At 40.6% G+C, this 18,831-nt stretch overlaps 1 protein-coding gene across 2 annotated transcripts in view; it reads left to right on the top strand.

Annotated features, from left to right (window-relative positions):
• macrod2 (mono-ADP ribosylhydrolase 2) overlaps positions 1–18,831 on the top strand; it is a 1,185,173-nt gene that overhangs the window by 1,156,218 nt on the left and 10,124 nt on the right. The gene's annotated exons all lie outside the window — the stretch shown is intronic.

Here is an 18,831-nt window from a genome sequence, read left to right as displayed (position 1 = left end):
TTTAAACAAAAAAGATACGCTTAAAAAAAAAAAAAAAAAAAATCTGAGAAAAGTACATTTATTAGTCCAAAAAGATCAAAACATGAAACTGAAAATTGTTTTTAAACGGTAAATATATAAGAAAGAAAGTCAAAATCATGAAATTAAAAGTCAAAATATGATTCAAAATTTTAAATTGAGTGTCTTAAATGCCGAATTATGGGAATATGAAGTCAAAGTTAAGAGTTGAAAGTATGAGATGCAATATAAAATATTATTTAAAAAGGCCAAAATATGTCTTAAAAATTAAAATCATGAATCTAAAAGTTCGAAATATTATATGAGAAGTCAAAATCATGAGTTGAAATGCTCAAAGTACGAAAGAAAAAGTCAGAATTCTAAATTTGAGTCCTAATAATAGGATGCTAAATTAAAAATATAAGATTAAAAACAAATTAATTTCTTTTCCCACATTCCTGACTTTTTATCTAAATATTTTTACTCTTTACTTTTTCAGATTGAATGACCTAACAATCAATCTATATTTAATAATCAAGGATAAGTTTACATATTTATACTTCTGAAGACCTCTGACGGACCGTTTAACAGAAATATGATATAATCTTGCAGGATGGATTTAACTGTTCCATGGGCCAGATTTGGCCCCCGGGCCTTGAGTTTGACACCCCTGTTTTAAAACATTAGGGTTGCGATTTCTGATAAGGGGGTAGTGGTAGGTCCTGATGACCAACCAGCTGAGAATCACCGACTTAGAGGTAGGAGACAGCTTCAGTCAGATACAGCATTAAACCTGATTATGACTTAAGAAGTAAGCAGGAAGGCATGTACAAAATGACTCACTGTTGCCAGTGATCCAGGGTTAATGTGAAAGCATTTACACTTCCCAGAAATAATTAAATGATAAATAACCTAAGTTAAGGTTGACAAATAAACAAAGACATTTATGGAAGACTACACTTTGTTCAGCTTTTACTTAGTAAATTTTGCTGTCAGCTAAGTGGACATTTCCTTCTGATTTAATTTTGACAGTAAATGAGGAACTTCTGGTGCATCCAAAGTTCCAACACTAACACTAAAGGCCTTTGTGTGCTGGGTCTATTTTTCTTTCGTCCTAATTTTTCTCATGTTAAAAGGAAAACTGATCTTGTGTTCTAATTATGTTTGCACATTAACGCTTAAATCTTTATCTTTTTCAGGTTTGATTTTATGCATGATTCTGCATCAGTAAGAGTTACTTAAATGTGTGACTGATGATTCAACAGCACCTTTGAAATACAACAGATAAGGACACATGTACTCACAGCCACCTAACAAAGACAGAACTGAATTAAATGTCGCTCTCCATCTCTCCAACTTGGCACAGCTGTGAAGCATGAGCTGGTGCTGTATGAAGATCTCTAGGATGGATGGATTTCAGAGTGACGGAGCCAGAGGCTCATCCTGACTGCGTATTTTCATCACAGAACGAAACTATTGGCCATGTTCTGGCAATTTTGGAATACAACTTAAAAGCAATGGACTCAGAGTGCAAGGTTAGGATGCCTGATGTTATTTTTTTTTTATTTTATTTTTTTTTTTGATTACGTTCAGAAAATAAGGCATCCGAAAAGAACAGACTCAGTGTGCAAAAACCTTAATCACAAAAACAAGAGCCTGCAACCGGTACAAAAGCAAGTAAAAAGGCTAATGGGAAGCAGGAATGTCTATTTTTCGTTAGCACAAGGTGCAGTTTACTTCTGGCTAGTTCACTGAGTTGTTTTAAAGTAAAAAAGACACTGAAATGTGCAGCGTTGTCATTGTTTAATCTCACTGTTAGAGCAGAAGACATTAACATGAGTGTTAGCTGTTGCCCATGCTATCCTAAGTTCAGTGCACCTAAAAGGACAAAATAGCAAAAGAATAATGAGATTAAAGAAGTCAGATGTGCTGTTAGATCTTAATCATCTAATGATTCAAGAGTTTATGCAGACAGCCTTGTTAAAAAGTTTGACTCAGTCTTATTTTAGAGATTTGTGTATTTCTTCTTTGACTGGTTATCAGCTTGAGCTTTTTTCTTTGGGGGTTTTAATAAAAGTCTTTCTCCTTTGAAAATAACACATTTCCACCATCCTTACATGTCTGAAAGGAGTCTGTTCTTTGTCATGATTCCTCACCAGCTCTCTCTCTATCATTTTATAAAATCTTCTTATTGAGGAGAAGTGCAGTCTCTGGTTATTTAGCCGGAGACAGAGTATAGGCGGACAATGTGCAAAATGTCCATTATGTTGGTCACCTCTGGCCCAGGAGTCGGCTTCAAAGAGAGGTGGGGGCTCATCTAACAGGCTGAGGGGGACACACTCTGTCTGTCCGCCTTTGAAGCTCCTCTTTTGATCAGCTCTCACAGCCCGTCTCCACCTCTCTGTTTGCTTCACAAAAAGGCAAATGAATCAACGCCGAGCCGAGTCAGAATCAGTCAGCCGGCAGAGAGGCAACAAATGTGTGTTTGGGAAGTCTCCCACACGTAAAGGTAGCGATGAGTGATCTCTGTACGGGTCGTCTGTCTCCTGGAGGCGTTGAAGTGGATTTGATGGTTGAGTTGCTTCAGGTAGTGAAAGGAAGAAAACCAACTGTGGTGACAACAGCGATCTTTGAGGCTCAAACACGACAGCTGGGATTCTAAGTCTGAATCCCTCTGGATTGCAAATGTCACTGCACTCTTACCCTGCCGTTAGTTTTTCAGTTCATCCCTTTCACCTCTTCATTTTAACACAGAATGAAGGGAAGGTAGGAATGAAGAAGATTGTTTTGAAGTGATATAAGAGCTGCAGTATTTGGCAAACAAAGGCTTTAGAAATCATTTTGTTTTGTTTGGAGCTCCAAAATAGAATAAAATAAATAGTTTTTTTGTTTTCCTTGTATTAACCATTTATGTTAAAGCCGCCTGGTTCCATGCCATCACAATGAAATAGTTGAGTCAATTATGCAGGGAAATTTCATCCAGTATTTATATTTGTTTTTAATTGTGGCCTTCTTGTAATCATAAAATTCACTTTATTAGCTGATTAGAAGGTTTTTAGGTGTTGCAGGTAAGCAACAAGTGGTTATTTTTCAGTAACTAATTAAGTAAACAGGTAAATAAATAGATTTTAAAAATAAAATCCAAAACCCTGCTTCCATAAAAGCTGGGACATTGTGTAAATTGAAACTGAATACTGAGTTTTGCCTGTTAGTTGAAAACAGCACCAACGAAGCTTAGCATTAGTTCATGCAGGACACAGTAGTCATACGCCCAGCTGTGATCAGCTGACAGTCAGCTGATCCCAATTACCACTTGCCAGCTCCCACAGCCAGTCACAGCTCTTTCTCCCAATGCAGCAGAGTATTTATATATGACGTACGTCTCACTCATCCCTGCTTGCATTAATGCTGATGCACCACGCTCCTCCACCCCAGCCTCCTCCTTTATAGCATAAAGCTTGTTGTGCCCTGACGTATTTAGTCACATTTACTGTGGAGTAAATGCTTTTGAAGTAATTTTATTGTATTCAAAATGCATTGTCATTACTGTATCCATCCATATGGGGGTTTCTAGCCCTGGAAAGTCAAAGCATGCTGCTGGACTAACCCAGGGAGCATCCTCAGAGCAGAGCTTTCTCCGCCAAGTAGAACTGTAGATCCATTTTGCGATAGAATGGTAAAATGTATGACAAGTGTTCTTGACTGATACACGAATATTTAGTTTTCAAACTTATAAACTTTATTGCATAATTTTAACTAAACATACATTCTGAACTTTATACCTGCAACACATTCCACAAAAGCTGGGACAGGAGCATATTTACCTATGTGTTTCACCATCCTTTCTTCTAACAACACTGTATCATGAATAAGTCAGCCCTGCAGACCTCCTAGAGCAGGGGTGTCCAAACTTTTCCACTGTGGGCCACATACAAAAATTTTATAAGGATGGTGGGGCCACTTTGATATGCCTCATCTTGAGGATTGTAAAGTTAGTAAAACCAATCTTATGATGGTTAAGATACGCTTAGTGATGGGGTATACTTAAATTGCTGACAAGGCAAATAGCCAATCATCTTAAGGATTTTAGGAAGGCCAGTCAGATTTCTGGAGGCCCTGGTCGGCCCTGGCTACTACTGGTTCTGCCCCCAAAACACCATCTGTTCTGCTGTAAGACTTTGTAATCCATCGGGGTATTATAAATCAAAATAGTGTTATTATGTTGGGACCCAATATGTTTTCCATTTACAGCGTTGTCCTCATTTAGTCACAAAAAACTCAAATCAATAAATTCTTCTTGTCAAAATGTTTGTTTACATGAATTGGCATGGTAGCACTGCCTTGTGATGAAACAAAGTAGTACTGTGCAGTCTAGCTTCATGTTCAGATGTGGGCCATATTTCATTTAATGGTTAGAATTTGCTGGGGGCCAAACAGAAATGGACTGTGGGCCGAATTTGGCCCCCGGGCCATAGTTTGGACACCCCTGTCCTAAAGCCTAGTCAGATGAAGGGGGATAAGAGTCTAGAGGAGTCTTGTACTGAGCCAAGAGCCAGTAGCCGAGCCAGTTTAACATATTAAAAAGTCAAAATTTTGTAACAAAACCTGCTTTTTAAGTAAAACTGAGATCAACTGTATAATCCTCGTGGGGTAAGGGACTGAGAGATGATGTGCTGTCCAGGAATAAGCCTGTGCTATGAAATGGCTCCTTTATTTTAGGAATGGGACCAAGATCATGATAAATAAAAGTCCCTTCTTCTGGTGTCCTTCTGAGAATTTTGCCAAAATATCACATTAGAGGATATGGAGGAGGTGGCCTTGCTGTGATGGTTGCCTTTGCAACATTCACAGCTAACAGCAGTTTAAGAGCCCACGTTTTATTGCTTCCATTGAAACAGCTGTATTTAAGCCTGGATTCCTTTGCAGAGTTCTGATGTTAGTTGCTGTCCAAATAAAGTTTTTTGCGTTAAACATTTTCATTGCAATCATGCTGTTTCCATATTACAGCTTTGTGGCTTGTAGCCCCCTGAAATTTGAGAATTAACATTATAACAATAACAAATGTTTGCAGGATTACAAAAATCTGGATAATATTGAGATTAAAAAGCTACTAAATCCTAACCTGACATGGCAGATGGATTTGTTTTACACATCCAATAAACTACATATAGAACTACATAACGCGAACCATGGCAACTGTAGACGTGTCAGTACTCAACTTTGGTCTTTTTGAAAAGAAAACAACTCACTGCTGTTCTTTGTTTTTCTTTTAACGAAGAAATGTCGTCAAGTTCTGATAAAACTGAGGCTATAGGATGATCCACGCTAATCTCTTCCGCCATTATTGCACCGGTCTCTTGTTGCTGCTTACATACGTCACGACTCCGCCCGTCCAAAAGTACTGCCCTTCGTTGCTGATTAGTCCTGTCACATAGTATCTGAGCCAAAACTGTTCAGGTGGGAGCTTTGTGAGATGGATTCGCCAGTGAGAAACAAGGAAATGGACATCTGCTTTGCAAGGTTACTGAATCCAGCAGTGAAGTAAAACATTGAAATTATTATTATAAGAGCATGTCCAATCTGATGCAACACCTTCATTGGCTTTAATAACATCTCTATTAGTTCCTCTCTTCACTGCTGACACAAATATCAAGGTCTTCAAATTACGTTGCTCCCTCGCTGACCTTTCATTGATAGACAGCTGCTTCTGGTCTTTACTGCAGTCTAGACGAGCTGTTTGATTATATTGACCACCCCGATCGACGATCTCCTGTGGAAAACCTTGAGCTGCCAGCAGGAGGAATCACTTCATAACTACAAATCAGTCAACTAACCTGAGCTGTGTCCTGTGCAGGCCTTCCTCTATAAACGAGCTCCTTCCCCTGCCGCGGTTTGGCCCATTTTTATGTTTCCCGAGGGTCAGCTGGGAGGTCATCTGGTGTCAGATTTACCGGTCCCTTACAACACTGTCTGTCTGAGCTGTGATGTACTAAAGCACAATAGGCACTGGAGGCAGAGGTGGGCAGCTCCTGCAGCAGGCCCGCGAGCAGCACAGGGAGTCTTAAGATTATGTAAAGTAATTCAGTGAGTGATGAGAGAGGAGCAGGCCACCACTGACAGCAGGTTTAGCAGGTATGTAGGTCACGCAGGAGGAGGCCTCTTTTGCATTTCTTCCCTTCTGTGTCTATTTTTGTGTTGTCTCTCTCTCTCACTTCCTCGCTTAATCAGTTATTCACTCACTTCCTTTCATCTCGCTCCTTTTTTATCGTCTTTTTTAGTCTATGACAGACCACTGCGACTGTTTCACACCACCTCAGACAAAGTAGGGAGCTGAAAAAAGACTAAAAGGAGAGATCAAGAGTGAGAGACGTTGCCAGTGGGGACCAGCTTTCTACTTGTGTTTCTTTCAAACATCATGTCTTATCAAAGGTTTGCCAGTGGTCATTTTCTCTTCATGTTTTCCCAGCATATGTTGTAAACTATCCCTGCTCTCTTCTCCTGCCATCTCTCCTTTCCTTCTAATCATCTCCACTTTCTCTAAGTCGCAGCTTAACCCCAAAGCAGATGGTCCTCCTGCTCTCTTTTCACTCATTCAGAGTACTCTCTGTTTTCTCATCTTGTCAAGTACGGCCCTGCCTGCTGTAATGAGCTCAGACCTTTTCAGTCTGTTTAGAAGACCCTGACCTGGCTCTAGCCAAAGCCTCAACGTCAAGGTTACCCAAACCCCGCAGGGACCACAATGCCACTTAGTGTCCACAACCTCTGGGCCTTTTCTTTTGGAGAAAAAAGGCGGAATATTAATGAAGATGGCTTTTCAGGAGGATGGTGGCGAGGAACGGCGGTTCGGGTGTTTATTGAGCGGGCTTGTTTTCGCCTCTCTCGCCTGCAGGTCACAACTCAGTGCTTTTTAATTGGCTCAGATTGTCAGACACTGTTCCATCTCAGCAAAGAAAACTCCTGCTATCGAACGCTGACCCCCCCTCCCTCCTTAAATCCTTTTCTTCCTCTTTTTTTGAAAGTGGCAGCTCATGCAGCAGAGCTATTTCCACTAAAAACTTTGCATTACCATATGAAAATGGGCCACTTTCCACATTTACCAGCTCATTAGTTCCTTTGCTTGGGCACTTGTTGAGGTCCACCCTTTCTTGTTCAGCCTGAGCGGGAAGTTGTCTTTAATTATCTTTGCAGCAGACCCAAAGCTATTAGTCCGTGCAAAGTTCACTGAGAGGCTCTGTGATACTTGTTTAATATACATAGCTGAACGCGGACCAAACCGAGCCCCTCGAAGACCACCCAGTTTACAGACTGAATTTAATTCTGCTCACATCCTCTCATAGGAGCAGAGCTTCTAAACAGATACCAGTATAGACCTTGACATTTTCCTATCTTGTTCTCTCAAGATGAAATCCTATTTAGCAAGCAGCAGCCTCTCCATCTGCTTCAGAAAGGAAACAGACACTTTTACAGGATATTTGATCAGCTCAGGCTGAACAAAAACACTTTATCTGTGGAAGAGATTCAGACAGTAAATGCTCGTTCAGTTGTGTCACGTTTCACTGGGGTGTACTTTAGCAGCCTTTTAGGAAGAAATACTGAGCAGCTGTTTGCAGAGGTGACAAAAGTTCAGCCACACTTTTTTTACTCTGGAAGAAGTTCACATATTAGAGTTAAAAAGAAGTGTTGATTAAACTTCTCTGTGAAGTAAAAGTGAAATCCAGGCTCTTTCCTAACAATATAAAAGTGCAAAGTGTTCCTGTGAAGGGACGGGATCTCTCCATGCAAAGCTAAATGAAACAAATAAGAAATCTGGGAGAAAGGAAGACTTTATTATCAGAGCTTCGTGGACAATAAAGAGGAACATTAATTATGAGGATGTTATACAGATGGCATTGGCCATGTTGGCTGCTTCACTTTCATCCACCAAGCATCAGACTCCTTTGTTAGAAAGTATAGCTGATGCACTAATGCAAAAACTGCACTTCTTGAAGTGTCTATATATGTTTCATCATATTATTCTAGTCACTTTTTATCCAATAAGTCAGCTACTGTAAAAGCTATATGATAGCTTGCATCGGTATATGAGATGTGATCTGTTTTTGGGGCTCTCTCAGGGCAAAAAAGGTTCAAAATGCCTTCCTCCTTGGGGTTGCATGACTTGAGAAAGTTTGAAGTTGAATGTCATATGATAAATGTCGACTCGACTTCAACTAGTCATTGACGAAATCATGAATGATTCTAGGAGAAGGGTATAGTTTAAAGTAACCAACAATTTATATATATTTTGAAAATCAAAATCCATATTCTCCTAAGAACAGGCAGCTTACAAACATTTTTGGTACAAGCACAAACAACAAAAGGTTAATATGTTACATAACATGCCAGAATAAAGTAGATCCTAGCCTTTAGGACCTCCAGAAAAGAAGAGGTGGATCCAGCCTTCTGAACACATTGTCAATCAAGCAGTTGGCAATCCATGATGCTGCTTGGTATGACATGCTAATGTGATGAAGCACATTTATCAGTAAATTGTGGTCTACAGTGTCAAAAACCTGAGATAAATCAATTAGAAGGGCTACACATCAGGTTTTGTATTTGCCTACTCTTGGAATGAGTGACTAGTCAATTTCAAGCAAAAAGAGCCATCACACAGCAGTAAAGTCGACTCGTCTATGCAGCCCCTACTTCCTCCTGTTGATTTCAGTAAGTCTTTTGTAGTCATGTGATTACAATGACATGCTAATGTAGGATGAGTGGCAGTAAGTATAGAACACCAGTTAGAAATGAATTGGAGGGTCACAGATGGACCCATGTATGTGGGCGGGCTGGGTTCACGTCTGGCCTGTGGCTCCTTTCCTGCATGTCTTTCCCCCACTCTCTTATCCATGTTCAGTTCTATCCACTGTTCTCCTCTATCAATAAAGGCATTAAAAGCCCCCAAAAATGTATTCAAAGAAAGAAATGAATGGGAACAGGGAAAAGTACATTAAAGCTCTGAATGGACTTGCAGCTATCATCTAAAAATTTCTCCAAGCGTGGTAACTTGGCATGCCAGATGGATATGTTTCACACATCCATCTGGTAAACCTCCCATGGACAGCGTTGGGAAAGGGCAGAGCCTTTGAAAAAACTCAGAGGGTGATTGGATGAACGTTCTGTCACATCTTTACGGGCCAGTCAGAGCAACAAAACATGACGTAGCCATTACCGAGCTGCACCCCTAGCCAAGGAGCAAACTCCATAGAGAACTGCATAACATGAACCATGGCGACTGTAAACATGTCAGCACATGACTTTTGTCGTTTTTGAAAAGAAAACAACTCAATTCTGTTTTGTTCTTCTTGTAACGGATAAATGTTGTCAAGTTCTGATAAAACTGGTGCTTTAGCAGCATCCACACTAATGTCTTCCACCATAATTACACCGGCCTCTTGTTGCTCCTTGCTCACATCACGACTCACCTGCACCCGAAAGTACTGATTAGTCCTGTCACTTTCTAACCGGGCCCAAACTGTTCAGATGGGAGCTTTGCAAGATGGATTCACTAGTGGGAAACACGGAAACGGGCGTATTCATCTGCTTTACAAGGTTACATACAGGGGATGTGATCCCTACACTTTACATAAAAGCAACTTTTTCCACAGGTCAACCAATTCAGTTGATGTGGAGGTGATACTGTGCAACTTTTAGGCATGTTTGGGCCATAAATTAGGCTCAAGTAAGGTGTAGATGTGGCGAGTAAGCTGCCTGAGAGTGGGAAGGTGTTTTGACACAACCCCAGTCATGCTCTAGATATCTTTGCATTTTATAAGGGGCATGAGATAATAATCTGTATTTAAAAAATCCATAAAAATTCCAGATTAGAGTAGAGGTGAATGTGGCCAGTAAGCATGACCTTTGGATACTGTCCAGGCGAAAAGTAGGATTGCCACGAGCCCTTGTGCTGAGGGTGGCTCGAAAAAGACGGTGGTCTCTGGAAATATTATCAGGTGTGGAAAGGCCTGGGCAAAAGAGATGTTGCCAAGCTTGACTGTGGCTCTCAAGTTGTGGCATGTTATGAGGAATCCTTAGCGCCCTACACCTAAAAATAATGACTGTATATCACACATTACTCAGTCCTGCAGACCTCCAAGCACAGGTCTAGTCACATGCAGGGAGACCAGAGGAGCTAAGATATTAGCTGCACCTCTTTAACAGCTTTTCATCCTTTTCTGTCATGAACATGCTTCTAATGGAAACACTGATATGCTGTTAACCAAATAAACTTTGTTGGGTATAAGCGTCAAACACGAAACTACGAAACAGCTCCTTCATGTCAACCACAGTAGCTAACTTCTCTTTGAGTGTCAGCTTCCTTCCCCCATTTTCTGTTATTGTCTTATTATTCTGGCATTTAGAAAATAGAAATAATTTTGCTTATCCCAACTATTTTAAAACAGGAAAAGTTTAGTCTGATTTAATGTCAGACAGTGAGAAGAAAAGGTTAAGCACAGTGTACGTAAACTTCTGGTTTTCAACTGTATGAGTAAATGAACCTAGCCAAGAATGGAAACTTTCTTTTCCAATGAGCCAAAGGTTAAACTGAAGTCCATCTTGCAGATGATTAAGGCAGAAAGTACAGACATTTGTGTTTAAATGAAGTGAGAAAGTTGACTGAGAAGTAAATACTTGAGTTAATACTAAAAACTCAGTCAAAGCACAGTTAAGACATATCTGAATATATTCTCTTTTCACATCTGAATACTTGAAGGAAACAGAAGGTTTTAAAATTTCTCAGCAGTTGTCAGACGGAGACACTGATGTGTCGTGTCTGTTGTTTGACGGGGAGCAGCTGCTCACCTGTGTGAGCTCACCGGGGATCAAAGCTCCAGGACCCGCTCGGTCACAGCCGACCGGCCCGCCATGCCACGCTTTGTGGATCAAATGAACAGAAGAAAGTCTCCCGGGGACCCGGCACCTTAGGGCACCGGCACTCCTACACCGTCATTGATTTTATTCTCTCACCGCTCACGAAAAGTCGAGAGTTGAATAAAAGACGGCTGGATGTCCTGTGGCTGAGGGACGGACGGAAACCTCCTGTTCTGCCCGAGGCTTCTGTCTGGAACATTAAGCAGAGACGTTTCCCATGATGCCGTGTGGGTGACCCGCGGGGACGGGCTCCCCTGTGAGCTGACTGAGCTAGAATGACAAGAACATTAAAGCGGAGAGGAAGAATAGCCACTGCTGATGGTGACAAATGCTCTTTGAGGACGATGGGAAACAAAGAAAACCTCACACAGAGGCTGCAGCCTGTGAACTATCTATTTCACTTATTTAGACATTATTTTAACAGCTTAACTCAACTTTACTGTGCAGTAAACACACATTTCTATCAGGGTTTAATGTCGTGCTGAAGTACACTCATGCTGACCAACAAAACATTAACTACCTTTGTCTAATAAATGAAGGGAAGGTGGGGGTGTAATTTTCTGCTTGTCTGCAGACGAGGGTGACTTATGCCCGACTCGCTTCCTTCCTTCCTTTCTCTCACGTTTGCAGATAAAAGCAGACACGCGCTCTTCCTCTCCGGGTGCAGAGGGGCTTCCCACTAAATGTTTAAAAGACTCAAAGTTGAAGAAGGTAAAAGTTTGTCATAGATTTAAAGTGCAATCCCATTTTAAAACATGTTGGGGTGCTTTGTGAATGATTTGCAATTCTGATAAACCTATATTTACTCACAATAAACAACATATCAGATGTTGAAAATGAGACATTTTATTTCCTGACAAATATCTCTTTTTGTATTTGATGGCAGAAACACATTTTTAAAAAGTAGGGGCAGGACAACAAAAGGCTGGAAAAGTAAGTGGTACTAATGAAAAAGGACTGGAGGAGCGATGTGCAACCAATTAGGTTGATTGGCAACAGGTCAGTAACAAATCAGGGTTTAAAGGAGAATTTAAGGGAGGTAGAGTCTTTCAGAAAGATAGATAGATTTTGTTTGGCAGCCTCCTCTGTAGGAGCCCCCCCGTTATGCATCCCGCTGGCGTGGGAGTGGGCACCTGCGAGAAAGATGCTCAGTATGGCAGGTTTGAGCGGGGCCACCCCGCCTAGCCTGCTGACTGGCTCATTTGCCCCGCCTCTGCCTTCTCACACAACGCCATCTCTGCCTCCTCCCTACCCTTGTTGTGCTGCCTTTGCGTCTTCCTCTTTTCAGTCTCTGAGCACTGCTACTGATGGAGTGCCAGGCCACTGCGTTCGTATGCGCCACCGCCATGCTACCACAATAGGCAGTGTTAATCTAATGTTAATCTTCTCTGTGTTTTTCTTGATGGGAGTTTTCCATTCTTTCTCTCAAAGGTGTCCTGGACTATCCATCTCCTTTGTTGTCAAAGGTTTCAACATATCTTGTCAACTTAATTGTGAAATAACACTACAGTTCCAAGGTATAACTCAAGAGTGCATCTTTCCTGCTGCCAACTGCTCTGGTTGCCCAGCAACAGAGGTTCACCAATCTGCTAAAATTAATCAAAAAATTGTGGAAGAATTTGAGAAAAGTATTCCTAAACATAGAATTGTAAAGACTTTAAATATCAAGAAAGATTAAGAATACCTGGATATATCTCTGCGCCTGGGGGACAAGACCAAAGGTATACATAGGAAGCTGGTGGGGTGCAGATGGTCTAGAATTAAGGTCGCACTCCATGTACACAGACAACCAGTTTTAAGTCAGGCCTGTGGCTCCTTTCCTGTATGTCCCTGTTTCCAACTCTGTCCACTGTCCTCCGCTATAATTAAAGGCATAAAAAGCCCAAAAATATATTTTTAAACAGATGAGTAAGTATTGGAATGCACATGATCTTCTGGCTTAAGTGTTGATTGCTGAGTACTCATGTGACATCCAGCCAATCAGATTGTCACAGGGCATTTGGAGAGGCTGTGGAGAAAATAAGCCACATCATTCTCAGATTACAGGGCTTTTCTCGTGTCTTTCTCTGACTCACACAGGTTGATGTGTGCAGAGCCAGCCATCTCTCAGTGACTGACATGTCTTATCTTCTGCATCACATGTGTAACTGTAGTGTTTTAAGCCCATTTTAAACCCTTTAACACACTGATATGTTAGGTAAGAAACATTGTGAAGGAGCCCTCAGGGTCACTGGTTCCTGCTTGAAGAATAACCGGTGTAAGCTGTCTAGTTTCCTGCTGAGAGAGTCGATTTGAGCTTCTGTTTTTCTCTCTCCTTATCAGCCCTCTGTGGACCGAGCCTCTCCTTCACAGGAACCTTGACAGAGGCCCGTTTTTCTCTCTCCCCCATCTTGTTTATGTGTTTACCACCGCACACTCACATCCTCCTCTAAATGATAGCCCCTGTACTGTCAGCACACAGGAGTCGAATTAGAGAGCGAGGCAGACCAGCGGAGCCGTTCCCCCTGAGCCTTGATGGGGGGGAGGCTGGAGCTGCAATCAGTTGAAATTCTGAGCTTTTTTTTTTTGCTGTGTCCTGATCAGTGCGGGATATTAGAGGAAGATGATGCTACTGCAGCACACAGATTGTGTTGTTTTTACCTGAGAGAGGAAGAAAGAAGCATCTGGAAGGAGGCCAGTGCTTCAGTGTGCTCCTGCTGCTGCACACAGGCTTTCTCAGAGAGCTGGAATGAAACGGCAGACGTGACAGAGGCTCGATCAGAGCAACATCAGGCACAGTCCACATGTCCTGTCATCAGCTTTAATTTCTAGAACATGGATAAGCGTTAATGTATGCCATATTATCTCGTGTGTGCATAATTTATGATCTTATTGATGCCATACGGCCGGATCTGAAACACATGTGGCACAGTGTGTGGACATGTTTGGTGTCAATTTATTCAAATACAGGAAGATCAGATCTGCTCGTCAATCTGGTCTTTTGATTAATTTCAGGTTCAGCTGAAAAATATAAAGAATAGTTCTGAGATACTTTAAATTTTCTTCAGGATTTTGGAGCTGAATTGTGGTGGTTATATGCTCGACAGCAGTGGTATCATCTGGTCTGGCTGCAGGATCAAGCCCCAACTCGTTAGCAAGAAATCAAGACCCAAATGTTGTTTATTTTTCAACAAATTTTTTCAATTTTCAATTTATTCAGTAAAAATTAGTATATAAAATGCTTCCAGAAAGTATTCACAACAGTAGTATTCGGTTTTTCAACATTTTGTAATGTTACAGCCATATTCCAAAAATGGATTAAATTCATTTTTTACCTCAAAATTCTACACACAATACCCCATAATGACAAAGACAAAACAGTTTGATGAACTTTAGCAAATTTATTAAAAATAAAAAACAAGTCTTCAAGTGTAAGTCTAGCATAAAGTTCCAGACAGGAAATGTTCTCAAGCAGAAAAGTTCTCTCACAAAACCTTTAAGAAACCAACCACTAGCATTTCAATACAGATGCAGATTCTTTTAATTCAGTGCTATCTAAATCTTAAAAGCTCTCTGGAGTGTGAAAAGTGAATTTAGATTGACTTTGATGTGACTGATAATTACAGAAGAGGATAAGGGCCACTGAAAGACACTTTTTTTTTTTGGTGAGAAAAAAAGTTGGAATACTGAGATTAAGGTCAGAGTTCCTACTTCCTCAGAACTCTGACATTTCTTACAAGTCAGAATTCTAACTTTAACTTCAGAATTCTGACTTTAATCTCAGAATTTGACTTTAATCTCAAAATTCAGACTTTAAAATCAGAATTTAGACTTTAATCTCAAAATTCTGACTTTAATCTCAGAATTTGACTTTAATCTCAGAATTCAGATTTTAATAGAATTCAGAATTTAATCTCAAAATTCTGACTTTAATGTCAAAATTTGACTTTGATCTCAAAATTCTGATTTTAATTTCAGAATTCTGACCCTTTTTTTTCAGAATTTGACTTTATTCCATAGATAATGATGTAAGGCTGATGAAGCCGTTGTTTAAAAAGAACACTGCATTATCAGACAAATTCACCTTCATGTATGTATATTGACCAAAAAACTGATGAGATATCTGCATTTTGAGTCATTTGAGTTTATAAATCACCAGGAGGTGACGTCATTTGGCCAAAGTGCTCCTTGGTCATGCAGTAACCAAACTTTTCAGACTGGCTTCCTGTTTTCCTGCTTGCAGCTGCTGTGTGGGGCACGCAACGTCACAGCTTTCATACCGGGCAAAAGTTTGCTGCATGTTGGCGTTGTCTTCAATGCACTGTTGTTCTTCCTAAGTTTTACCTCCTCAAACCTCCAAGTGACTGGATTCAGTGTACAGTGGAGCCGTGCCAGGAGCTTTTCAGAATAAAAGCATTTTGTACGAAAGAAGGCAGTTTCTCCAAGGAAATGCAGGCTTTTACTTTGAAAAGCTATCTTAATCTTTACCTAGAAACAGCTGGTTAAGGCAGTGCAGACCAAAACATGGCAGCCTCCTGGTGAGTTTATAAGCTCTAATTTACTCAAAATGCAGATATCTAGTGAGTTTATTTGTTCAATATACCTAGTAGATACGGATATCGATCCAATAAGGTGAATTAGTCTGATCATGCAGGGTTCCTTTTAAGCGGCTTATCTTTAGCCGCAGGTCATTGATGTCCATGATAATAGTAACAGTGTGTTTGGATCGAGTGTGGCTCCCTCCCTAATGTCAATTATAGCGCAGGTAAAGCAGCCGATAATTTATGACTCATCACATTGTCTTGTCTTTGTTTTAGTAGTTGTAATGCCAAAGTTAGTCCGACACAGTCCTGGAAGTTATCCATCAAAATGTGTTGAAGGACAAGCCTAAATCCAGTCTGGTATGTAAACTGTCCGATGTGACTTCCAACTTCTTTTCACCGTTATCCCAGATCTCAGCATTGAGATTAAAAGTGATGGGTTTTACTTTCTGTACTTTCAACCTGAGATCCAAGTTGTAAATGACCAGAATTATCCTTCAAATAGTTTGACATAAAAACAAGAAAAAGTAATTTCACCCTCTGGACGGCTCCATCCTTCAGCTCAAAATAAAAAAGAATAATGAGGCTGAGATTGTTGTTGCTTCCTGCTTTTCGACGGCCCTTCAGTCCCACTGGTGTCTCAGAGAGGAGAAATCTAATTTCAAAGTGTTGCAACAGATTCAATCATTTTTATGTTGAGGACGTGTTGTAATGCATGTTCTCTATAGGTAGCACCCAGCTGGTTTAATTTACCAGCCATGTAATGCTTTTATTTGATGTCTGGATGCTTTAAAAAACGCTGGAACCTGTGCATGTGTTTCTAAAGTTTCAGTTACTACAAAGGAGTCTGTGTGCTTCTACCAGGGACTAAATGACCTTGACATGAGAGAAACATACAGGACATTGAGAACACTTTGGATTCCTCACATTCTTCTATCAAACCTAAGCACTCGTGTTTGTTTACATCATCAGCCGACCGCCTGGGGACCAGGGTTATTTTTATGCTCTGCTTTGTTTGGGATGATTGTTGTTGCAAAGGAGGGAAGCGGTGAGGTTTGCTCAGGGAGTGACGGAGGAGAAGAAGAGGTAACAGGGAGGATAGAGGGGGGAGAGGATGTGTGTTGGGGGGGGGGGGGGGGGTTTCAGGCTGCCTTACAGGGATGCTCGTCTGAAATTAATTTTGCATGCGTCTCTCTCCCTCCTCACTTTTGTTTTGTTCTTCTCTGAAGTGGAACTCTTTAGGAAGTCAGAGGATTTCTAGGCATGAGGGGCTGTTAAACATCTCCACCAATGTAAATTTAACACCATCAGTTTAAAGTTGCAGTAACTTGATAAAAACTACAGACTACTGTATATCTATATGAACAAGATTCGCTGAAAAGCAAGAAATGCTGCAAGAGGCACCAACATCACATTGGTGGCGTCATTTGGAGCGAAGATGTCAGGATTTACAACATTTCCAATCGTCAAACCGAAACACAAAACAAAAACTCCTCACACTGGAAAAAAACAAAGAAAAGGTTCTTGTGTTGGTTTAATGCAGACACTCCAATATGTGACATACACTTTTTTTATATAAATATGTATGCCTAAAGGCTTGTAGAAAACACTGGAGGGAGCACTAGAGAGCAACTAACAAAGTGGGATGTAAACTATAACAATGGTGACACTTGAGGCACCCTAAGTTTAATCATGGGATCATGACCTACTTTAACAATGAGGATGATCCTAAGCATCTATTTTCCTGTTCGGCTTAACGTTCATTTAAATTTCATTTAACCCACTAGTCTAAAGAGGAGAAAATCCCTAGAAAACAGTCAAATTCCTCACAGGGTCATTGTGTCAGCAGTTGTGATGTTTGCCTGATAGTCCCTCTGAAGCATGGCTAGCATTAAAAGCTAGTGCCGCCCGCCTTTGTTCCTCTTTGCAGATTCATATCGTGCTTTGATATGTGGCCTCTTTTCACAATAGGTGAGTAGTTATTTGTGAGTTCAACCTTTTACAGCCTACATACCACTGTATTTCCATTTACTACTTTAGAAAACTGCCGTACCATGGTCTTCCTACTACATGCTAACCGCTAAGCTGAACTTCTCATATTTACATCCAGTAAAGTGCCAGAGAGGAAGGAAGCAGCCATTAGCTGAGGCTACTGTGGCCTCTAGTGGCAGGAGGGTCATTACAGTTTAAAGGAGCATTATAGAACAGGATTTCAAGCTGGTGTGTATAAAAATTATATCTAATTAGTTTAACTGACTAGTAAATCCCACACTGGCTATTTTGAACAATTTTAACAGTTTTACCAATTAACCGTGCGCATCCGTAATTAATAACAATAATCAATACTAAGATCAGATCAGCTCAGGCTGATGACTGGTAATCAGAACACACCAGAACAAACAGAGGTAGCAACTAGATTAGATGCTTTTTGTGCTTCTAATAATTGAAAAGTCATATTTAAAACACACTGGTGGACTTAGAGGAGGACGGCACAGGGGCGATTGCCCCCTTTGGTAAGTTGGTTGGTTGGAGAATTGGTTTGTCGTGTGTTTGGTTGGTTGGTTGGTTGGTTATTATTTGGTTGGTTGGTTGGTTTAGTGGTTGGTCGCTTGTTTGGTTGGATGGTCATTTATTTGTGTATTTGTTCATATAGGTGGTCATTTGTTTGGTTGTTGGTTGGTTGATTTTTTTTGTTTATTTGGTTTGTTGGGTGGTCTGTTGGTGCGTTATTTGGTTGGTTGGATGGTCATTTGTTTGTTTATGCTGGCATTACACCGGAGGACTTTGCTAAAATTCTTAAAAGACTCGACTCTAAAAAGACTGACACCGGAGACCTTCTCACAACTAAAGACAATTTGTCTGCAAGCTGTTGAGTTTTTAGTCTCAGACTGAAACTTTCAAAGACTGTGGGTCACTTGCTACAAAGCTAGAATACAATTTCTTTTGAGATTATTTCCCATCATGCACCTGGTGAAAATTCACAACAACAATTTTTGAGTAGAGAACAAGATGTAGAAGGAGATGGAGTATGCTTTTGAGTTAATGTCTCTTATAATCCAGTGTTTTAAAATCATTTACATCAAGTAAAGTTGAAAGGAATACTTAACACCGAAGCAACTTTTTTTGAGCTATTTGCTCATGCATAACACCAGATCCCATTGGTCGTGGACAACAGTCGCATCACTGAGAAATACAATTTGCACACGACCAGACATAAGACTTACAATAATATGAAACACGTTTGATATTATCATAACACCAACACTGAAGAAAGACCACCTTAAAACTGCTAAAATTGAGTCTTTACACTAACAACTGAGACAGTGGGAGCAAGCTGCGGCTTTAGCAAGACTCCCGTGATTTTACTCTGACTTTGGAGTTTTGTTGGCGACGTTGAAATCGGAGGAAA

The sequence above is a fragment of the Cheilinus undulatus genome, linkage group 6 (assembly GCF_018320785.1).
Source record: "Cheilinus undulatus linkage group 6, ASM1832078v1, whole genome shotgun sequence".
NCBI lineage: Eukaryota > Metazoa > Chordata > Actinopteri > Labriformes > Labridae > Cheilinus > Cheilinus undulatus.
The sequence above is the reverse complement of the archived record's forward strand: the minus strand, read 5'-3'. Positions and strand labels throughout refer to the sequence as shown.